Here is a 25,246-nt window from a genome sequence, read left to right on the forward strand (position 1 = left end):
CAACAAAGCCCCTATTTTATCGATCAGGCAAAGGCACCCCAGAACAGCATGTTCTTAATGTTCTTCAAGGTCAGAGATGTTAATGCTGGGGAATGGAAAATATACTAGGTTTTCATTCCACATCCATGTCAAGCTCTCTCACATCAAGCTGCAGGATAAATTGACCTGGGGGGAGGAGGTGTATATCTAAGGCTGAGAAAGATAGATCGTTGGTCAAGAGGGGAATCAAGGATTACGGGGTAAATGCAGGGAAGTGGACAGGAGGAGTTTCAGATCAACCGTGAGCCTATTGTTGGTATGTCAGGCTTGAGGAGGCAACACCCTACACCTGTACCTATTTATTATGGACTTATGGTCTTATAGGATGCAAGTCCCTTTACTCTACCCCAACAAAGTATCTTAACCCTCAATTTCAGAAGAATGCCCCGCTGCCCCAGTACAACATAGATTTTCCATGACCAGTCATGTTTGACCTATGGCAGTGAGATGACGAAATACAATGCCATGCTTGAGGGCAGTTGGACTCTGTCTACACTCTTTCAATTTTAAAATAGTATTACTAGCGCAAAGCTGCCCAGACAGAATGTGAACAGGGGACATAAGGCAGCAATATCACTCTAAATGTAATAAAATTCTGAAAAATACTTCACAAAGGGATATCATACAACATTCATTATCAAGCTGCAGAAGGCATACGAGGACAGATGGCCAAAAACCTGGTCAAAGGGGTAGATTTTAAGGAGGTTTTTCAATGAGCAAAGCAAAGTAGAGAGTTCTAACGAAAGAATTTCACAGTTTTGATAAGTTAGGAGAGTCTTCATGACCGTGTATTAAGACTAAACGAAATTGCATGAAATTACAGAATCTGCAGTAGATGATTCAGCCCAAATAATCTATACCAGGATTCACCTCCAACATGAACCTCAGCTCACTATTTAATCCTGTACAATCAGCATATTCTTCTGGAATATCAATAAGCATTTGGATGGGTATACGAATAGGAAGAGATATGGGCCGGGTGCTGGCAGTTGGGACTAGATTGGGTTGGGATAGTTGATCGGCGTGGACGAGTTGGACCGAAGGGTCTGTTTCCGTGCCGTACATCTCTATGACTCTATGAGTCTAAGTAAGGTGACCAAAACTGAGGGATGGAAAAGATGAGGAACAGGCTGTAGCATAAGTGATATTACAGTGAAATGCAGATATATTCTACTTAGAAAATGTCAAGGGCCTTTGAAATATTATTTCTTCTGGCAGGACGGTCAGCAAGCAAAGAACACAGAATTAAAGCAAACAGTCAAAGAACTAGGAGGAGATGAGGAAACATTTTCAACGGCAATTTGTTGTGACCTGGAATGCGCTGCTTGGAATGCTGGTCCAAGCGGGTTCAATGTAACTTTCAAAAGGGAATTTAAATGCATACTTGAAAAAGAAAAAGGTCTGCAGAGCTACAGGGAAGGTATAGAGGAGTGGGAGTAATTTTATAGTACAGTGAAGTACAGTACATCATGGGCAGAGTGGCCTTCTTCTGCGCTGCAAAATGATGTGATACTATCAGCAAGAAATACAGCACCATAGAACAATGCAAGGAAACCTCATCTGACCAAGACTCTGTTACAATCAAATTGTTGCTTATATTGGTTTTGTAACAGGGTGTCACTCCGTAAAGGGATATGTGTATGCGAGATTTAGCACCACAGAATGATGCAAGGCAAGTGAGACATACTGTTTAACTGTATCTGACCAAGACTCTGTTACAATCAAATTGTTACTTATATTGGTTTTGTAACAGGGTGTCACTCCGTAAAGGGATATGTGTATGCAGAATAAAATGTTCAAATGAACATATCACACTTGTTTCTGCAAGCCACTTGTTAAAGAGAAATAAAATCCATTTTAACACACGATGCATTAAATATTTTAAATACATTCTATGAAGATGTTTTGCAAGGCCAGGAGCCTTATAAAAATGCAAGTATCATAAATAATCGGTTTGATTGCCAAACTGCACCAAATTGCCTAATCTCCCCTGAATCATTTCCAATGTGATATTTGTTATAATTCATCTTAATTTATAGAATAACTTAAACCCTGCTTCACCTATAAATCAAAACTCACCTTTTCCATTGACTTCCCTCAAAACCACTTTAATCCAGGTTTACCATTCCAAACCAATTTTCTTGCAGTCCCTATATAAACTTTGGATTATGAGGTTACCAAACAATAAGTAAGACTGCAATATAATTACAAAGAGCTGACACTATCTCCCCCATCCTCATTCACTTACCCACCCACCCACACAGAAACACACACATACATTAAGCTGACCCGTTCATAAAATTCCAACCAAATTGTCTGGATTCTCAAGATCCAGATCCACTTGCTGTGCAACAGAACATTAACATTTAACTTGAAAGATTCAATAAGTAACTGAATACCCAGATTGGATCACAAAGCACCTTTGGAGTTATATCCATCAATGAACACACCTTTTGAAAATAAAACTGACCATGTCTCAATTTTAAAAATAAAACAATTGGCCCAACAGTTTAAAAATAATAATGTAAACCACGTTTCCTTACTGTTGATTATTTTCTTCAGAATATTCGCATGTCACAGCTGGCTACCATTAAATTTCGTTCGCAACTAAAAATGTTTTTTTTAAACTCAAACGATTTAAGTTTTGAAAACATAACTAAACGTTTAAATTCGCTTTTAAGGACAAGACGAATTGAATGTCCTCTCTTCTGTCCCCCAGCATTCACACAGAGTTAAAATGTTACAGACCCTTCGTGTGACCACTTCCAACTTACTAAATCATCGGTAATATTTTCAGACGATTTGTTACAATGTACAACGAAGATACATACATAATAAAGAAGGCCCTTATTTTTCGTTTCGCGGTTGTACACTATGGCCTTTTTCAAACAAAATAAAAACACATTGAGAAACAAACACACGGGAATTATAAATACAGTGCATACTCAGCCTGAAGCCGGGTGGGTAACTCCTGTTGTAGGCAGCCCTGTGTCTATAATGCTGTTAGTCAGACTGATACTAAATATGAACTCCGTATGAATAAATAAGTTCGGGAAAATGCAAAAATGGGGAGATGAGTCTTTGTGACATTTGTTCGGAACATTAACGTCAACTTTGAACCTAATTCCCCAGAATGGGCTGCAAGAGTCTGGGGATATCATGTACGCTAGGATGCCTGGAAAGATCATTTGGAACATTCATGGCAGGCTTGTCACTTCGAGTCAACGCCTTGTGTTTTAAAAAAAAGTTGCCTGTTTGCGACAAAACAGTGGCATGATCGGAGGGGTCAGGCTGTCTAACCGCGTACATCAAAGAGTAGAGAGAGAGGGGAAAAAACTGCACAAAGTATTCCTGAAACCATTCTCTGAGCTATAAGAGGGGGAGGGAGAGATCAAGCAGGGAACAGACGCCAAGAGAACACTAGACACGATGGACAAGAGGTGGGGATTATTAAGTATATAGACTGGGACACTGGTAGCATTCAGGTCGGAAAGGGGCAAACATTTCTAGAATGTGCAGTGTGCACCAATCCAACTAGAAAGGATATGATGTTGGGCTAGCTTCTTGGAAATGAGCAAGTAGATCAAGGGTCGGTGGAGGAGCATTTGAGGAGACAGTAATCATTCCATCATCACTTAGGATGATGATAGAAAAGGTCAGTGGACCATACAAAGTAAGAATAATTAACGGGAGGAGAGCCATCTTCAAAATCAGAGCTGAGCCAAATAGGTTGGAACAAAAGGTTGATGGCAAAGATTACAGCTGATCAATAGCTGACCTTCAAAGAGGAGATGGTTCTGGTACAGTCAAGATATATTCACTCAGTAGGGAGAGGGAGGGCAAATAACATCCCCGGATGAAAAACAAAGATGGAAATTAAAATAAAATACTAGTGTCAGATGTCAGATAGAAAATACAACCAAGAACCAAAGGAAAGATTGAGTGAATCTGAAAAAGCATATTAGAAAAGCAAAGAGAGATTATGAATAAAGAGTGGCAGCCAACACAAAGGAGAATCCCAAAGTCTACTATAGATGCATTAATAGCAAAAAGATATGATATTAAGGTGCTGATGTTGGACTGGGGTGGACAAAGTCAGGAGTCACACAACACCAGGTTATAGTCCAACAGGTTTATTTGAAATCACAAGCTTTCAGAGCACTGTCCCTTCATCACCTGAAAGCTTGTGATTTCAAATAAATCTAGACTATAACCTAGTGTCAAGTAAAAAGATAGTAGAAGGAAGAATAGGGCCAATTTAAGAACAAAAGCGAGATTCTTTCCTTTCTAGTACTAGTTGGATTGGTGCATATTGCTATAGAAAATGTTCCTGAACACAATCTAAAATGTTTGCCCCTTTCCAGGCTGAATGTTACTACTGCCCCAGTCTTTATTCTTAACATGTGATTTCCCCCCCTCTTGTTTGATTAATTTTCCATTGTGCTCAGTAGGAGCCTGTTCCCTGCTTGGTATCTCTCTTTCCCCCTCTATAGCCCATGGACACAAGAGGCATGGCTGAGGTGTTAAATTAATACTTTATATTCACCTGTCTTTACTAAAGAGTTAGATGCTACCCAGGCCATGGTGAGAGAGATGGGAGCCCTGTCACTGTTGTCACTAGAAAGGTTCAAAATTGATAAGGAGGAAGTGTTGTAAATAGGGTATTAAAACCTCAGTTGACATGGTATTGGGGCCAGATGAGAGGCATCCGTGGATAATGAAGGTTGTGAGAATGGAAATAGTAGGAGCATTGGTCATAATCTTTCAATCTCACCTAAACTCAGGGGAGGTGGCCAGAGGACTGGAGAATAGCAAATGTTATGCCCTTGTTGAAAAAGGTTAGAAGGGGGAAGCAATGGCCAAGTATTATTATCACTAGACTATTAATCCAGAAACTCAGCTCATGTTCTGGGGATCTAGGTTTGAACCCTGCCATGGCAGATGGTAGGATTTGAATTCAATAAAAACAACCTGGAATTAAAATTTGATTGATAACCATGAAACTAATGTCGGTTGTTGGAAAAACCAATTTGGGTCACTAATGTTTAGGGAAGGAAACTACCATCCTTACCAGGTCTGGCCTACATGTGACTGCAGACCCACAGCAATGTGGTTGACTCTCAATTCTGAAAGGGCCTAGCAAGCCATTCAGTGTACGATCGCTACAAAATGTCAAAGAGATGAAATGTCAAAGATCATCTGGCATTGACCTAGGCACCGGAAAAGATAACGGCAGAAACAGCTCTGTCGACCCTGGGGAAGCTGTCACACAAACTAGTCAAGCAACAGCCTGACACAGTCATAATCACGCAATTTTGCCTGACAATGTCCCAGAACCAGCCTCACCATCCTTGAGTATGTCTTCTCCCACTGGCAGGATAGACACAGCAGAGCTGGCAGCATAGCGGTATGCAGTCCGGATGGAGTTGCCCTGGGAGTCCTCAACATTGACTCTAGACCCCATGGAGTCTCACAGCTTCATTGTTAAACATGGGCAAGGAAACTTCCTACTGATTACCATGTACCGCCCTCCCTCAGCAGATTAATTGTTACTCCTCCATGTTGAACAACACTTAGAGGAAACACTGAGGGTGGCAAGGATACAAAATGCACTTTGGGTGGGAGATTTGATGTCTACTACCAAAAGTAGTTCAGCAGCAGTGCTACTGATCGAGATGGTCGGATCCTGAAGCACATAGCTGCTAGACTGGGTCTACAGCAGGTGGTGAGGAAACCAACAGGAAGGAAAAACATACTTGACCTCACCCTTACCAATCCTCTGGCTGCTGATGTATCTGTCCACGATAGTATCAGTAAGAGTAACCACTGCACAGTTCTTCTGGAGACAAAGTCTCGCCTTCGCACTGAGACTAACCTCCATCATGTTGTGTGGCACTCTCACCATGCTAAATGGGACAGACTTTGAACAGATCTAGCAACTCAAGACTGGACATCCATCAACAGCAGCAGAATTGTACACCAGCACAATTTGTAACCTCATGGCACGGCATATCCCCCACTCAACTATTACCATCAAGCCAGGCAATCAACCCTGGTTCAGGAGGGCATGCCAGGAGCAGCACCAGGAATACCAGAAAATGAGGTGTCAAGCAGCATAAACAGCAAGTGATAGAGCTAAGTGATCCCACAGCCAGTGTATCAAATCTAAGATCTATAGTCCTTCCACATCCAATCTTGAATGTTGGTGGACAATTAAACAACTCATTGGAGGAGGAGGCTCCACAAATATCCCTATTGTCAATGATGGAAAAGACCAGCTCGTCAGTACAAAAGATAAGGCTGAAGCTTTTGCAGCAATCTTTGCTAGAATTGCTGAGTGGATGATCCATCTTGATCTCCTCCAGTGGTTCCCAGCATTACGGATACCAATCATCAGCCAATTCGATTCACTCCACAAGATGTCAAGAAATAGTTGGAGACAGAGGATACTGCAAAGGCTATGGGCCCTGACAATATTCTAGCAATAGTATTGAAGACTTGTGCTCCAGAACTTACCACTCCCCTAGCCAAGCTCTTCTAGTGCAGTTACAACACTGGTGTTTGCCTGACAATGTGGAAAACTGTCCAGTTATGTCCTGTACATAAAAAGCAGGACAAATCCAAACCAGCCAATTATCGCCCCATCAGTCTACTCCCAATCATCAATAAAGAAATGGAAGGTGTCATCAAGAGTGCTACCAAGCAGCACCTGCTCAGTGATGCCCAATTTGGGTTCTGCCAGGGTCACTCAGCTCCTGACCACATTACAGCCTTGGTTCAAACATGGACAAAACAGCAGAATTCGAGAGGTGAGAGTGACAGTCCTTCACATCAAGGCTGCATTCGACCTTGTGAGGCATCAAGGAGCCCTCGCAAAACTGGAATCAATGGGTATTAGGGACAAACTCTCCAATGGTTGGAGTCATACCTGACTTATAGGAAGATGGTTGTGGTTGTTGCAGGTCAGACATCTCAGCTCCAGGACATCTCTGCAGGAGTTCCTCAGGGTAGTGTCCTAGGCTCAACCATCTTCAACTGTTTTATCAATGACTTTCCCCCATTGTAAGGTCAGAAGTGGTGATATTCGCTGAAGACTGCAGAATGTTCAGAACTATTCACAACTCCTCAGATACTGAAGCAGTCCATGTTCAAATCCCAACAAGATCTGGACAATTTCCAGGCTTGGGCTGACAATTGGCCAGTAATATTCATGATTAGAATGGTGCTGGAAAAGCGCAGCATCCAAGGAGCAGGAAAATCGACATTTCTGGCAAAAGCCCTTCATCAGGATGAAGGGCTTTTGCCAGAAATGTCGATTTTCCTGCTCCTCGGATGCTGCCTGAACTGCTGTGCTTTTCCAGCACCACTCTAATCTAGAATCTGGTTTCCAGCATCTGCAGTCCTTGTTTTTACCCAATAATATTCATGTCACACAAATGCCAGGCTATGATCATCACCAAAAAGAGACAATCTATTCATCATCCCATTCAATTCAATGGTGTTTCCATCACTGAATCCCCCACTATCAACATCCTGGGACTTACCATTGATCAGAAACTCAATTGGACTCACCATATAAATACAGTGGCTACAAGAGCAAGTCAAAGGCTAGGAATACTGCAGTGAGTAACTCACCTCCTGCCTTCCCAAAGCCTGTCCACCATTTACAAGGCACAATTCAGGAGTGTGATAGAATGCTCCCACTTGCCTAGACGAGTGCAGTTCCAACAACATCAAGAAGCTTGACACCACCCAGGATGTAGCAGACTGTTTGACTGGCCACATCCCAGGTATATCTTATACATAAAAAGCAGGACAAATCCAAACCAGCCAATTATCGTCCCATCAGCCCACCCCCGATCATCAGTAATGAAATGGAAGGTGTCATCCACAGTGCTATCAAGCATTCACATCCACAAACATCCACTTCCTTTACCACCAACACTTAGAACCAGCAGTGCATACTATCTACGAAATGCACTGCAGAATTCCACCAAAGATCCTCAAACAGCACCTTCCAAACCCATCTCCACTTCCATCGAGAAGGACAAGGGCAGCAGATACATGGGAGCACCACCACCTGCAAGTTCCTCTCCAAACCCACTCACCATCCAGACTTGAAAATACATCACCATTCCTTCACTGTTGCTGGGTCAAAATCCTGCAGTTCCCTCCCCAAGGGCATTGTGGGTGAACCCACAGCAAGGTGGACTGCAGCAGTTCGAGAAGGCAGCTCACCACCACTGTTCCAAGGGCAACTCAAGACAGGCAATAAATGCTGGCCAGTCAGCAATGCCCACATCCTACAAATGATTAATAAAAGAATAAATCCAGCAATTTCAGACCACCAGCTTAACTGCAGTGGCAGGAAAGGTTCAGGAAAGAATTATTTATAGAATTAGTGAAAAGGTGCATTTTTTTTTAGGACCAACCAACATGAATTTCTGAAGGGGAAAACTACATTTGACTAAACTGCTGGAGTTTTTTGAAGATGTAACAGAAACCATCGATTTCCAGCATCTGCAGAAACCAACAATACAGTCAATACACTATACATGGACCTTCCAAAAGCATTCAGTACAGTGCCACAAAACAGACTTGTGAAAAATGACATCGCTCATGGGACAGTAAATGGGACAGTAACAACAGGGATATGAAATTGGCTGAGTAATAGGAAACAAAGGGTAGGAGTCAATGGATATTTTTCAGGCTGAAGGAAAGTTTGTAGTGCAGTTCCCCAGGGGTTGGTATTGGGACTCTTGCTTTTCCTCATATATTTTCATGATCCAGATTTTAGTGTGTCAGGACAGTCTCAGAATTTGGCGATGATACAATATTGGGAATCATTGTAAACCACAAAGAGACATGCAGACCTCCAAAAGGACATATGAAAGAAGATGAGCTATATTGGACACAATACATTAACTCTGGTTCTTTCTCTCTCTCCACGGATGCTGCCAGACCTGCTGAGCTTTTCTAGCATTCTGTTTTTATTCCAAAGGGACATAGACAAATTGGTAGAATGGGCAGATAGGTGGCTGATGAATTTAACATGGAAAAGTGTGAGGTGATGCATTTTGATAAGAAGAGTGTGGACAGGTGGATTTAAAATAAGGGGATACAGGAGCAGAGGGACCTGGGTGTATATGTTCATAGATTAAAACAGGTGGCAGACAGGTGGAGAGGGAAGTTAATAAAGCATACAATATCCTGGGTTTTATTAATAGGGGCCTATAGTACAAAAGCAAAGACAAAATGTTTGTTAGACCTCAGCTGTACAGCGCTGGGTGCCACACTGTCATCACTGGTGGTCCCTCGCAGACAAGGATGACTGTTTTCCACTCTCAGGGTGAGTCCGTAGGTGGCTGTATAGATCAATACAGCTGCCGCAGGCTCTGTTACATTTTAGGAAGAATGTGACTGCATTGGCAGGACTGCAGAAGAAATTTACAAAGATGGCTTAGGGATAAGAAAGATCAGGTATGAGGATAGATTGGAGAGGTTGGAACTGTCCTCCTTAAAAGGGAAAAGGCTAAGAGGAGACCTCATAGAAGGTTTAAAATCATGAGAGGTTTGAATAGAGTAGATGGAGAGAAACTTTTCACACTCATAAAAGGATCAAGAACCAAAGGGCATAGGTTTAAAGTGATTTGCAAACATAGTAAATGTGATGTGAGAGAAAATAAAATTCACACGGGTGGTTTAGGTGTGGACTACACTGCCTGGAGGTGTGGTGGAGTCTGAGCCAATTGAGGCATTCAAGACTGCATTAATTGAATAGAAATGATATGCAAAGTTCTGGGAAAAATACAGGAGAATGGCACTAAGTCATTAGAGTCTTTGGAGAACGAGTGCAGACATGATGGGCAAAGGTTCTCTGATTTTGTGATTCTATGATGAGTAAGTGCAAGAATAAAAAGTGAGAAATGAGGTGAGACAGAAGACAGACAGAAGCAAGGAAGAGAGAAAGAATGGAAAGTGGGAAAGAAATAAGAAACAAGAAACAAGACAGAAACACAGAACATTTCCCTTCAGTAGGCCAGGTACATTTTCAGACAAGTAACTGTATAATTTATGTCTGTTTGACACATACAGATTCATTTCAGACAAGGCACAGTAGATTCTATCTGACAATCTCCCCATTTTCTCGGCGTCTCTCCCGCACTGGCACAGACATTTCAAATCCTGCTCTAGGCCAGAGGCAGCGACACGCGCCCAAGCATGCTTGCAAAAAAGGGTTTTCGGCTGTGCACAGCCAAGAAAAATCAAAAATTAAACAATATAACTGGAGGCTTAGACTGGCAGGCACAGATATTTTAATGAGCTCAACCACAATGTGACAAAAGAGCACAGAATCTTTAAAGTGATGACAGTGATTCTGGTTGGATTTCATGCTCTGCCACTATCATATTAGTGAAAGAACCTTCACTTGTTTTCTTCAAAAGGTAAATAACAGTGTACTAAAGCAAGCCTCTGTGCTTCCAAAAGCCTATATTGGAGCAAGAGAATGGCAAATCGGTGCACTATTCTGTTTAAGGACTGATTAAATAATAATATATAGTTAATTTTAAACCAATATAAAATTTTGCATTTATATAGTGTGCTTTTACAACTTCAGGATTCCCCAAAGTGCTTTACAGCTCTTTGCCCATGCCCACTATCACATACCATATGTCAAAGTAGTACTGCTTGGAGGTTGGCTTGACATCCCTTAAGAATTCTTTGTAGCCTACCTTCTGCTCTTTCACAGTGCCAGGGACCTGGGTTCGATTCCAGCCTGGGGTGACTGAGTGGAGTTTGCACATTCTCCCCATGTCTGCATGGGCTTCCTCTGGGTGCTCTGGTTTCCTCCCACAGTCCAAAGATGTGCAGGTTAGATGGATGGACCATACTGAATTGCCCCAAAGTGTCCAGGGCTATGCAGACTAGGTGGATTAGCCATAGGAAATGCAGGGATTGGGTGGGATGCTCTTTGGAGAGTCAGTCTGGACTTGATGGGCCAAATGGCCTGCTCCCACACTTTAGGGATTCTATGATTACTGGGAGCAGGTCTAGGTCTGTTTATGTGATTAAGTATCCCAGGATGCTGGATGTTGCCACTTAGATTCATTTTGTTTCAATTCTCAGGATATGGACATAGCTGGTAAGAGTGGTATTTTTGCCCATCCCTTTGACTACCCCCATAAGAACAACACAACACCACGGATTGTTAGATCACTTAAGAGGGTGTTTAAGAGTCGATCACACTGAGGCATTGAACAAAGACCACATCTGTCCTCGCAGGTGGGCATGACAGATCCTGTAGCAGAGAAAGATGGGGAGTAATTTCAAATGCCCTGGTTTATATTTAATCTATAAATAACATCACAAAAGTAGTGTATCTGGTTGTTATCTTATTATTGTTTGTGGAACCTTTCAGTGCACACATTGGCTGCTGTGATTTTCTCATCAACGACACTTTAAATACTGCTTTGCTGGCATTGGGACATCCAAAGGTCCTGTAAGGTTTTTATAGGCACAACTTATTGCTTTCGTACTGGCTTATTTGCACTCAATTTGCCAACCTAATTATGTCATTCTCCCTAGATCTCCAATTTTCAGCCTCTTGAAGACACTCAAACTTTGGGTTTGAATAAATAAATAAGTATCATGGATACTTAAATAAATCCATGCCTACAATTTGCACCAGGCTCTGCGCTGCTTCCTGTGATGAACTATACCCAGAAATTTGGAACCCGATTGTATAAACATTATTTCTGACTGAACATATTGGTAAGTGGGAGATTGCACCTTGAAGCAATGACCACCTCCAGTAAGAGAGAACTTGACCATCGTCCCTTGATGGTCAATGACATTACCATCACTAAGTTCTCCCACTATCAATGTCCTAGGGCTTATCATTGACTAGAAACTCAACTGGACACACCACACAAACACAGTAGCTTAAGAGCAGGTCAGAGGCTAGGAATCCTGCAGCAGATAATTCACCCCTCGACTCCCCAAAGCCTGTCCATCATCAACAAAACATAAGTCAGGAGAGCGATAGAATATTCCCCACTGGCCTGGATGGCTGCAGCTCCAATAACTTGGAGCTTGACACGATCCAAGATAGAGCAACCCACTTGATTGGCACCACATCTATTTGTGTCCAGTCCTTCCAACACCAATGCCCAGTGGCAGCAGTGTGTACTATCTACAAGATGCACTGCAGAAAGCTTCTTCAATAGCACCTCCCAAATCCACAACCACTTCAACTAGAAGGTCAGGGTAGCAGTTACATGGGAAACATCACCACCTGGAAGATCCAAGCCACTCACCATCCAGACTTGGAAATGAATTGCTGTTCCTTCAGTGTCAAAATTCTGAAACACCCTACTGCATTGTGGATTACCTACAGCACATGGACTGTCGCAGTTCAAGAAGGCAGCTCACCACCACCTTCTCAAGATTAAACCTGTGAGGAACTGAACAGAAAGCTAATCTCCTAATCGGCTAATCTCCTCTAATAAAAGGCTCATGGATCTTAGGTGCAAGAGTTAATTCAGGTCTTCCACCCCTTGCTGCAGAAGACTCTGCAGAAGACACAATGAACAGACTCTTCACCACAACAATGAAAGCCTTGGAAGTTTACAATGTTAAAGCTGCTATCCAAATGCAGGTCATCAATGTTGTCATGGTTGACTTTCAAAAAGTGATTTAGTCAAGAGAGGATTTTAAACTTGAATGAGTCATCCATAAAAAGGATTTTGTTTTTAACATATTTACTGAATACGCAGATAAGTGAAATCTACTGTACATCAAGTTAAATCTATTAAAAAAGCTATATGGAATGACTCATGTGTGAACAGAGCCCCAGGCTACACTTCGTTACTGTCACAGTAAATACATCGGAGTTGAACTGTAGAGCAAAGCCTACCATTTTCAATCTTTTGTTGTGGTTCAGAATGGGAACCAATGTTCTTTCCTCACTTTATGAAATCCAGCTACATAGAACTACTCCGGCCAACATTCAGAACTGTCTAAGTGGGTATGTGAAGAGGAATTGATAGCAGTGCTCCCCAGTACCATTGAAAGTTCTACTCCAACCATGCACACAAAGCGCTCTGCACATATTATATTTTCAGTTTATCTGGTCAAGGTTCAGCAGTTCTTACGGGCAAATTATTGTTGACAACCTGAAAATATTGAATATGCATGCTACCTCTTTAGTATGATTTCTTCAAATTCACACAGGCAAAGGTTTTGCTTACATTTGTTCCAAAGTAGGAACCTTCAGGTAAGCGACTAGTACTTGTCCACAAATATTTTACAAATAAACTCAGTAAGCTCCGCTGATTGCCTCCTAAGAATATGCAGCACATGCCATTCAAGCTAATACATTCATGCCAACATTTATATATCACTTGAGCTTTTTCCTATCCTTCCACATCTAACCTTATCATTAGAACCTTCTCTCTCTTAAGCTTATCTAACTTCTCTTCAATTGCATCTATAATATTCACTTCAACACTCCCTGCAGTAACAATTTGCATCTTCACACCTGTCTCTGGGTAACACAAAATTTCTTCTGAATTAATGGTTTGATTTCTTGGTGACTGTTTTATATTGATGGACTCTATTCTTGCTCTTCCCCATAACTGGAACACTCACTGTCTCCTTGACTTGTCCGACCTGCCTATCTTCTTTTCCACTTATCCACTCCACCCTCTCCTCCTTGACCTATCACCTTCATCCCCTCCCCCACTCACCCATTGTACTCTATGCTACTCTCTCCCCACCCTCACCCTCCTCTAGCTTATCTCTCCATGCTTCAGGCTCACTGCCTTTATTCCTGATGAAGGGCTTTTGCCCGAAACGTTGATTTCGCTGCTCGTTGGATGCTGCCTGAACTGCTGTGCTCTTCCAGCACCACTAATCCAGTAGTTGGTTTTCAGCATCTGCAGTCATTGTTTTTACTCTTTCATCTGTGTCCACTCCATCAAATTATCTCATTCTTTCAAAGACACCAATTAGGTCACTCCTCAGTCTTCAGGTTTCAAGAGATAAGAGAGTCTATCTACTCATTCTTCAATGATAGGTATCACCTCACATTTCTGGTATCAGCATTGGAAATTCTTTTTCACCCTGTGTGTCTTTATATCTTTGATAAATGGCCACCAGAACTATACACACTTAGTCTGGCCTGATAAAGATTTGATACAAAGGTTTTCTAACAGAGCTTCTCCACTTTGCAATTCAATCCCACTAGAAATCAACTCTGATGTTCAGTTTACATTTTTTATGGCCTTATTAATCTGTGTTGCCATTCTGGGGGAGCTGTAGATTTTTTAAAATCCATTCATGAGATGTGGGTATTGCTGGCTGGGCCAGCATTTATTGCCTAACCTAATTGCCCTTGTGAAGGTGGTGGTAAGCTGCCTTCTTACACTGCAGCAGTCCATGTGATGTAGGCACAATACTCCCAGATCCCTTTGTTCCTGCGCCCTATTTAATTCCTCCTTAGCTTTCTTATCAAAATGCAATACTGCATATTTACATGTGTTGAAATCAATTTGCTAATTACACATTCAATATGCCCATTGCTGTTGCAGAACTAACCAGCATTAACCATCCATCTCAACATAAGCACTTAAGGAACAGCAGAAGAAATAGACCCCTTAAACCCGCTCCAACATTCAATAAGGTCATAGCCATTTTGTCCTTGACCACAGCTCCAGTTATATTTATAACTTTCAAAGGGTGTGGATGTCACTGGCATTTATTGCTCATCCCTAATTGCTCAAAGGACAGTTATTTTATCATGGGGATGGAAAGACATGTAGGCCAGATCAAGTAAGGACAACAGATTTCTTTCCCTAAAGGTCATTACTGAGCCAGCTGGTTTGTTTTAAGATAATCAACAGTATCGATATTAGGCTAGCTTTTTATTCCATATTTTTTATTGAATTCAAATTTCAACATCTGCCAATATCGACACAGAATTAGCCAAGGCCTTTGGATTACTAGTCCAATGAAATTAACATTCCACTACCACCTCCCCACTTTTCTACCTGTGAGAAACAAAACTCACATATTAATAAATTTCTGTCCGAGTCAAATTCTGAAGTAGCGAATTTTATTGATACGTACTTGCAAGAACAGGTGCCTAATGAGTAAGCACCCCAGTCTGAGGGTTACATTCTGATTTATGCTGTTTAGCTGCATTTCTCAGTCCTCCCCTTTCACCCCATTGGTTACTTTTACTGTAGCGCGTAGCCTATCACAAGCTCTAGCTTTGCTCCACCTTTGTCTAGCTTCTTTCTGCCTCTGTTTACTTCTCCCATTACTCTAAGCCTGTCGGCCCTTACTCTTATTTATCTCGTTCCTTATATGTGACAATCCTGGCATAGTTTGCTGTCTTCGTGCGATCATCCTGCCAAACTAAATTCCATCCATTGGCCACATCCCTCCTGAGACTGGCACACTATTCTCCTGTTACTGGTACATCCTGCTACACGGTCGCTCTGCCCTATTAGTCAGAGATAATTCTACCTGTTTTCGCTTCTTCTGTTTTCCTATGCCTGGTACATCCCACTCCACAATTGCTCTGCCTTATTAGTCATAGATAATTCTATCTGTTTTCGCTTCTCACTGTTTAGTATTTGCATGCGCAGCCTAATTTTATAATGTAAGCTTTTGCAGAAGCAACACCTGTTCGCTTATTCTGCACAATTTTAACCCTATACCTTACATACCTAATCCCCATAACCTGCAACATGGTGTCACCTGGAAAGTCTGAAACTGTGTTTCTTACTGTAAAGTTATTAACATAACATTCATTAACATAAGTTGCTAACTGAAGTTGTCCCGGTACTGATTCTAACAAGTCACTGCTCTGGTTAGTACCAACTCTCCAAACTTGGCATTCTGGAAAGACCTTCTGTACTAATCTTTCTGTCTTACACTTTGCTAGCTATCCTTCCTGGCACTTAGTCCCTAACTTTGCATGCTCTGGCTTTATTCATCAATCTATTTGCTTGGTACCTTATCAGAGACTTTGTTAAAATACAGACAAAACAGATCTGTTGCATTACTGAGGTGATGGCCTGCTGGTATTATTACTGGACTGTTAACCTAGAGACCTGGGTAATGTACTGGTGGACCTGGGTTCAAATGCCACCAGGGCCAAAGGTGGAGTTTGAATTCAATAAATATCTGGAATTAAGAATCCAATGACTACTAAAAAAATCCATTGCCAATTGTTAGAAATACCCACCTGGTTCACTAACATCCTTTAGGGAAGGAAACTGTCATCCTTACCTGGTCTGGCCTACATGTGAGTCCAGACCACAACAAAGTGGTTGATTCTCAATTGCCCTCTGGGCAATTAGGGATGGGCAATAAATGCTGCCTAGCCAGTGATGCCCTCATCCTGTTAAAAATAATGAACTCTTATCTATTGTCCCTCCATCTTCTCAAAGAATTTAGTGAGATTGGTCAAATAAGATTGTCCCTTTTGAGATCAAAGCTAACACTTCATCAATTTGCACAGCGCAACTCCCCAAACATCAATGTAGAGTGATACAGCCACAGAGATGTACGGCACAGAAAAAGACCCTTCAGCCCATTGAATCTGTACCAGTCAAAAACAACCATCGGGGGTGACCTTATAGAGGTTTACAAAATTATGAGGGAAATGGATAGGATAAATAGACAAAGTCTTTTCCCTGGGGTCAGGGAGTCCAGAACTAGAGGGCATAGGTTTAGGGTGAGAGGGGAAAGATATAAAAGAGACCTCAGGGACAACGTTTTCACGCAGAGGGTGGTACGTGTATGGAATGAGCTGCCAGAGGATGTGGTGGAGGCTGGTACAATTGCAACATTTAAGAGGCATTTGGATGGGTATATGAATAGGAAGGGTTTGGAGGGATATGGGCCGGGTGGGACTAGATTGGGTTGGGATATCTGGTCAGCATGGACAGGTTGGACCGAAGGGTCTGTTTCCATGCTGTACATCTCTATGACTCTATGACTCTACCTACCTATTGTAATTCCATTTTCCATCAGTTTGCCCACAACCTTGTACACGTGGCATGGCAAGTACTTCCTAAATGTTATGAGGGTTTCTCCCTCACAGCAGTGAATTTCAGATTCCACCATCCTCTGGGTGAAAAGGTTTTTTCTCACATCTTCTTTAAACCCCTTACCTTAATTCTATGACCCCTTGTCATTGATCCACTCAGGAGCAAAGTTTCTTACTGACTACCCTATGCATGCCACCCATCATTTTATACATTTTAATCATGTCCCTTCTCAATCTCCTCTGCTCCAAGGAAAACAACCCCAGCCTGTCCATTCTGAAACTCTCCCTCCTGGTAAACCTCCTCTTCAACCTCTCCTGTGTTACCATATCCTTCCTATAATGTGGATTCCAGAATTGCAAATAATACTCCAACTGTGGCCTAATGAATGTTTTATACAGCTCCAGCATAACCTCCCTGCTCCAGCTAATAAAGGCAAATATTCCATTTGCCTTCTTAACCACTTTATCCATCTGCCCTGATACCTTAAGGGACTGGTTCACATGCATACCAAGGTCTTTCTGATCCTCAGTGCTTCCCAGGATCCTATCATTCATCATATATTCTCCTGCCTTATTTGTCCTGCTCAAGTCCTTCAGGATTATATTCCATTTGCCACTGATCAGCCCATCTGACTAGCCTGTTTATATCCACTTGTAATTTAACGCTATTCTCCTGTTTTCCACTGTAATAATATGTTTTAATTATGTTATTTGAGGAATAAATGTTGGCTGGGACACAAGATGCTGATGTATTTCAACCTAATTTGTATAATTGTAGACCAATCTTCACTCCAATGTTTTCGATAGAATGGAAATGGAATGATATCGAATTATCAGCCAGATAGTGATGATGAAAATTTTCCTGAATAGTCAACATCGGTGATTAAAGATTCACCCCCCCAATGGAACACAAGATCTTCACTATGTGGTTTCACATCTGTTAGTTGAAATATCACTGGTGGAACTGATCTTCCTGCTCCAAGCAGTTAATCATTTTGGTGAAACAGGTGAGAAAAATAGAGACAGAGCATGCAGGATAAGTTACTGCTACTGGGATCTGTCAGATTTCTCTCAAAATCAAATCACAACTCATCAGCCCACTGAGCTTCAAATGTGAGCAAATATTTCTCTTTATGTAAGAGGTCTCTGGTTATCAGTTAAGTGTCAACTCCCTTTAAAGCATGTTACGCACTTATACCCCTACACAATGTAATGGAAATTCACATTCATAAACGCTTCTGAACATTTATATCGACAAAAGGAGACAATATTTCACAAACAATCAGGGATTTCTTTAGGTAGAATGGGAAGGCTGTCATCTCCAATCTACTTGTTTTAAATTGGAGATGGATGTGTCGAAGCAGAATACAAAATGGTATGGCTGCAAAAAATGTTTACACAAGCTTTCAACCCCCTGTCCTGCTTTTCCCAGTACCCCAACCCCCAATTGGGTTGTATAGAGCTGGGTTTTTTTGTAATATTGTTCCATCTTGATAAATGAAAACAATGCTCAAATACGGAATGGTCTCTCTCTCCAAGGTTTCTAACCTCCTTGCCTGCTTTTCCTGAAGGTATTAAACTTCTTTTATGAAACAGTCCAACGGATGCTGAACATGCTTTCATACCAATTGGGTGTTCTTCGTGTGGACCCTGAAAGATGAGTATTGGGTGGATGTTCAACTGCAGGAACAATCACAACTGAAAGAGAACATGTCATTGTCCAAACCCAGCAGACCTGACTCACTGATGGGCTCAAAGATGAAGAATGGGTTTTTGGCAGTATTAAAGACTTTTCTGTGGTAAATTCAGCATAGAATGAGATATTATCTTCAGAAGATAAAATTGGAAAATAAATTGATTTGGAGAAAAAGATTTCCAATGTACAAAGTGATTAATTGTTGATCGCTGTTTACCTTATAAAATATACCAAATTACAAGTTCTGCACTATCCTATCCCTATCCAACATGGGAGAGCAACAAAGCAGAGGTTGGAAAATCACATTAATAAGCATTATTGTTTCTTAGTATGACAGGGACAATGCACCATCTATATTCAAGTCAGGTATTTCTGAAGCCCAATTTTCTGCAGCTGTACCGTTTTGTTTGGTGGTATCAATACTGGAGCAAGTGAGGACTGCAGATGCTGGAGACCAGAGTTGAAAAATGTGGTGCTGGAAAAGCGCAGGAGGCCAGGCAGCATCCGAGGAGCAGGAGAATCGACGTTTCGAGCATAAGCCCTTCTTCGGGAATGAGGCTGGTCTGCCAAGCGGGCTGAGATAAAAGATTGGGGGGGTGGGGAGTTTGGGGGAGGGGGGCTGGGAATACGATGGGTGGAAGGAGGTGAAGGTGAGGGTGATAGGCCGGGAAGAAGATTGCAGGTCAAGAGGGCGGTGCTGAATCCGGGGGTTCGAACTGAGTTAAGGTAGGGGGAGGGGAAATGAGGAAGCTCGAGAAATCTACATTCATCCCGTGTGGTTGGAGGGTTGGAGGGCTCCTAGGCAGAATTTGAAGCGCTCTTCCTCCAGGTGTCGTGTGGCCAGGGTCTGGCGATGGAGGAGGCCAAGGACCTGCATGTCCTTGGCGGAGTGGGAGGGGAGTTAAAGTGTTCAGCCACGGGGTGGTTGGGTTGATTGGTGCAGGTGTCCCAGAGGTGTTCCCTGAAACGTTCCGCAAGTAGGCGGCCTGTCTCCCCAATGTAGAGGAGACCACATCAGGTGCAGCGGATACAGTAAATAATGTGTGTGGAGGTGCAGGTGAATTTGCGACGGATATGGAAGGATCCATTGGGGCATTGGAGGGAGGTGAGGGGGAGGTGTGTGCACAAGTTTTGCACTTCTTGCAGTTGCAGGGAAGGTGCCGGGAGTGGAGGTTGGGTTGGTGGGTGGTGTGGACCTGACGAGGGAGTCGCGGAGGGAGTGGTCTCTCCTGAACGCTGATAGAGGTGGGGAGGGAAATATATTCCTGGCGGAGGGGTCTGTTTGGAGGTTGCGGAAATGACGGAGGATGATCCGATGTATCCAGAGGTTGGTGGGGTGGAAGGTGAGGACCAGTGGGGTTCTGTCCTGGTGGCGATTGGAGGGGCGGGGTTCAAGGGCGGAGGTGCGGGAAGTGGAGGAGATGCGGTGGAGAACATCGTCAACCACGTCGGAGGGGAAAATGCGGTCTTTGAAGAAGGAGGTTATATGGACTGTTCGGTAGTGGAATTGGTCCTGCTGGGAGCAGATGCAGCAGAGGCGAAGGAATTGGGAATATGGGATGGCGTTTTTACAGGGGGCAGGGTGGGAGGAGATGTAATCGAGGTAGCTGTGGGAGTTGGTCGGTTTGTAGTTAATGTCTTTGTTGAGTCGGTCGCCCGAGATAGAAATGGAGAGGTCTAGGAAGGGGAGGGAGGAGTCTGAGACGGTCCTAGATAACTCTGTGCAGTCCTTCACACTGCTCTGATGAGGAGTCACTGAGCTCAAAACATTAACTCTGCTTTCTTTCCACAAACGCTAACAGACATGCTGAGTTTCGCCAACACATTCTGTTCTTCCTTCACACTGAATGTCTGGCCTCCATTTAAATGTTATCAGTCATAGCTTCATAGTTTGTCTCCGACTCAGATAGTTGTAGGTTCAAGTTCAATTCCAGGAGTTGAGCAGAAAAATCTTGTCACATATATTCAAAAAATGAATATGAGTAACAAAGTGTGATAAAACATTCTATCTGAGGGCAACATGGTGGCCCAGGTCAATGGGTAGCACTGCTGTGTCAGAGCGCCAGGGACCTACGTTTGATTCCACTCTTGGGTGACTGTGTGGAGTTTGCATGTTCTCCCCGTGTCTGCGTGAGTTTCCTTCAGGTGTTCCAGTTTTCTTGCACGAATCCAAAAGATGTACAGATTAAATGGATTGGCCTGTAGATTCCAAGGATATGCAGGCTAGGTAGATTAACCATGGGAAATACTGTGACAGAGTAGGGTAGTGGGTCTGGGTTGGATGGTTTTCAAAGGGTCAGTGTGGACTCGATGGGCCCAAATGGCCTCCTTGCACACTATAGGGATTCTATGATCAGTCAGGTAACAGACAGATGTTTCTATGGCCACAGACATGACATGTCAGCTCCTTAGTGCCAAGGTCAAGGATATCACTGAGTGGCTGCAGGCCATTCTAAATGGGGAAGGAGTATACAGAGAGGTTGTGTCCATGTCAGTCCAAATGACCTACTGAAAAGAGGGATAGGATCCTGTAACCAGAATGTAGGGAGCTAGGAAATTAATTAAAAGCAGGACCTCACAGGTAGTAATTTAAGATTGCCCCTAGTGCTAGCAAGATCAGGAACCAAATAGACTGAATGGACATGTGTCTACAGGAATGGCATAGGTGAAGGGATTTAGATTCTTCAGGCATTGGAATCGATTCTGGGGAAGATGTGTATAAGCTGTACATGTTGCTCTGAGGCAGGACAAGAATCTATATCCATTTGTGAGTACAGTGGAGGGGAGGAGAGCGACAGAGGGATGGGAACCTGAACAGGGAGGCAATAGTGAGGGAAACATGGTTAGAATTTGACCCTTTTCCATGCCTCCAATTGTTCCTAGTTTGGTCGATTTGCAGCCCCTTCCCCAAATCCATCAGGGCTGGTGGCCATTGTCTCTCACTTGGGGAACCAGCCTTTTTTCTCAAGCACCAGGGAGGCAGGTGGTCAGGAAGGTGGCAAGTTAGGGCTCTTTAAGTGCCCCTAATTTTCTACTTCATAACTTTAATTGTTGGCTATTCAATAAAGTTCCCAGTGGGCCTTTTCACCCAGCACTTAATTGATAAAGTGACAAGAAGAGGGGGGTGAGTTTCTTTCCAGGACCATCTTGACCCTTATTATCTCAAGGGAGAGGAAGATTCCATCCTAAGGCTCATTTGTTTATAATCCTGGAGAAAAATCTATGGGGAATTAAATACAGTTTCAAATTGTTTGTTTTCCTTTAAACATGTTTCTTTGTTAGTTAGAAAACTAGTGCAGATGGAAGAATGGTGCAAACCATTTGGTTGAGAGCCAGGAATTATATAATTATGTAACAAGTCTGCACTCTCCTCTTGTTGGGGGATAATGATTAAGAGAGAAGTTAAGAATGGAGACCTACCCACCACTAACATCCCTCCCCACCCCCAGATCCACCATCCGGCAAAGGTGAGGCTGGGTGGTTGGAAGCCTTTTGACAAAACTAGAACAGATTCATCCGGTGTTGGCATCCTTAATCAGGCAGCTACTTGTTTCAGAATAAAAATGACAGATACAACCTTTCTGGCTGTCAGAAGCCATCTTGTACAGTTTTAGGGACTCAAGTCTCGGACATGTTTAATAATCCAACGTGGGAAGTGCTTTTGGAGTAACAGCTGGACAAGTGAGCTGTCTCATCACATTGAAAACTGAGACAAATGACTGAATGATGAGCAGAAAAATGGCTCTACAATTGACTCAATTTTCAATGTGGCAAGATAGAATGTACAAAGTCTGTTATTCCAAATCAATACAGTGTTATAATCTTTAAAAATAATTAATCACATTCTCTGCACCTTTAGCCTTCTTAATCTAGAACCTTTTCACCTTTTCCCATCCATCTCTCCTCCTTTAAGACACTGTTTACAACCAACCTCTGATCAAGCATTTGATTAATTTTGTTCACATCTTCTTTAGCTTTGTGTCAAAGCTGGTCTGATTATGGCAGTATAAAGCATTGCGGATGTTTTACTACGTTCAAGGGGCTACATAACAGCAAGTGTTGCTAAGCATTTTTCTCCAACCTCGAACTGTCTACAGTGGGAGAATTCAAGAAAGGACAACACCAAGGAATCTCATATGACAAATGTATAGCTTAAAATCACTGCTCCCATTTTTGTTTGAGTATATTTCAAACTGCTGATACAAACAGATCATGATGTTCTGATTGAAGTTTTATCCTCAAGCAGCCCTCTCTCAACTCAAGGCTCACAACGTTCAACAGGGAAACCTAACAGATAAGAAAGAAGACTAAATAGGATTTAGAAGAGATGGAGCTTGGTTGCCAAAGTTGAAGTCACCTCTAAGTCATCCATTGGCTGCGCACTATGCAACAATTGGTCACTTCACAACCTTGTCCGCAGAGTGTGGTCTATAGCTTTAGTACTTTCAAGCTTCCTGTTCCAGCTACACTGAGACTCACAGATTTTAGTAAAATATTAACATCTATTTACAGAAGTGATAACATATTTACAGATGGATGTGCTACCAATATGGTCTCTCAAAGTATTCCTTTTTTTTTGCCTCTCACTACATCTCAATGGAGTTCTGGGTTTTCAGCTGGGGCAAAGTCTTACAGAGGAGCCTGTCATAGTATATAGATTCCATAGTGTGGAAGAAGGTCATTTGGCTTATAGAATGCACACCGACTCTCTGAGGACCATCCCACCCAGACCCACCCTTACCCTATCCCTGTACCCTGCATTTACCATAGCCAATCTACCTAAACCGCACATCTCTGAACTGTGGGAGGAAACCAGAGCACCCAGAGAACATGCAAACTTCACACAGTTTTCTGAGGGTGGAATCAAACCTTGGCACTATGACGCAGTAATGCTAACCACTGTGCCATTAATGTTGGCCTTGGAGTTTTGGTAGGGTGACCCTGTGGCATTTGTGTTTAGAGGGACCAGACACAGTAAGTGCATCCTCTTTGGCTAGAACTCCCACAGGGCTGAGTGTGTCAGGCTGGGTAGAAGTGAAAGACCTGGCCACCTCTGGATGAGATTCTGAAGATCTGTGTGTGGTTCCTCCTCTGGCTGAGTGCATGTTGTCACCGTTCTGTTTTGTTCCAAGGAAAGGGCACGTGGAGTGACAAAGCCACTCTGGTGACCAATGGCTAGGGCAATGGAATGCAAGTCTGTTCATATAGCTTGGGAGCGGTGGACCTGGCTCTCCATAGCATGCACAAACCTGTCCATAGTGACAACAAGACGATCATGCGCCTGAGGCAGCAGGAGCCTCATGGCATTGCTGCATTCCTTCCATGGATGTGCTATAGTGTTTGCTGCTCCTGTCTCTGCCTGTGCATTTGTACGAAGTCTCGATAGCCAACACCATGGAGTCTCTCCTGCTTGAGGTTGAGCAGGTACTTGGTCTCTGGCAATCTTCCAAGTGCCAGAAACTTGAGGAATTTCTTCCTCAGCTAGCTGTGCAAACATGGCAGTGAAGTGCTCACCAGCATGTGCATAGACTCTAATCTAGAAAAACTAACCAACAAGTGTTAGTATCTGAGCTGGTGCAGGGTACACAAGGAAGCCTTGCCAATGCTTCCTCTGAGCATTCTGTTTCTCAGAAGTGAGGAGGGCTGCTCTCATGGTATGGGTTTAATGATTGCAGACACCTTGGACATCTTGCCAATACCTAAATAAAAGAGAGATCTTTGTGATCAAAGGATACTGGTTGTGGATGTTAAAATTAAATGCAATGTACAGTACAGGTAATGGGAGAAGAGCACACAATATAAATTTGGTTGTTAAGACATAGAAGTTTCAATGTCCACATAAGAGTGGCCCAGATATTTGCTGGCCAATGTCAAAATTCTCTTTGTATGGGGTGAGTCACCAAATGTTGGGTACACTATCACCTATTGTGGCCCTTTGGGCTCTGTTATGGCCATTTAATGAAAGGGTGTGATTGAGTGATATGAAAGTGGGTGGCATAGCTGTTAACAGTGGTGCTGCTGTGGGAAATATGACATATGTGGGAAAGGTGCTCAGAGGCATTGGCAATGCTTCCTTGTGTACCCTGCACCAGCTTGTTGATTAGTTTTTCTAGAATCTGTGCACCTGCTGGCGAGTAGTCAATGAAGACAAATGCAAGGTTAATGGTTTGGATGGTGGGGGAGCTGCGGGGGGGGGGGGGGGGGGGTGGTTACTGTTGTGATGGGTGAAAGCAAGTGAGGGAGAGTGTTGACTACAGTAGTGATAGCGGTAGTGCATGAATGTTGGTGGGAGTTCAATTCAGGGTTAAAGTGAGTGTGAGGTAGCAGAAAGACGATGGTGCCATTTATTCTAGTGGAGTGGAGAAAGCCATTGTCCTTCTTTCTATATTGCCGGTTATTGCTCCAGACTCTGGGGACTACGCTGAACTCGGTGGCAACCTTGACAAGGC

The 25,246-nt window shown here is 42.9% G+C and overlaps 2 protein-coding genes across 2 annotated transcripts in view; both read right to left on the reverse strand.

Moving 5' to 3' along the window:
• Positions 1-3,174, reverse strand: part of LOC140489312 (paired box protein Pax-6-like) — a 77,922-nt gene extending 74,748 nt beyond the window's left edge. Inside the window, exon 1 of the mRNA XM_072588718.1 lies at positions 2,985-3,174. The gene's annotated coding sequence lies outside the window, so the exon portion shown is untranslated. The remainder of the gene's footprint in view (positions 1-2,984) is intronic.
• LOC140489069 (F-box only protein 47-like) overlaps positions 1-25,246 on the reverse strand; it is a 102,979-nt gene that overhangs the window by 39,977 nt on the left and 37,756 nt on the right. The gene's annotated exons all lie outside the window — the stretch shown is intronic.

Source organism: Chiloscyllium punctatum, chromosome 18, assembly GCF_047496795.1.
Source record: "Chiloscyllium punctatum isolate Juve2018m chromosome 18, sChiPun1.3, whole genome shotgun sequence".
NCBI classification, from domain to species: Eukaryota; Metazoa; Chordata; class Chondrichthyes; order Orectolobiformes; family Hemiscylliidae; genus Chiloscyllium; species Chiloscyllium punctatum.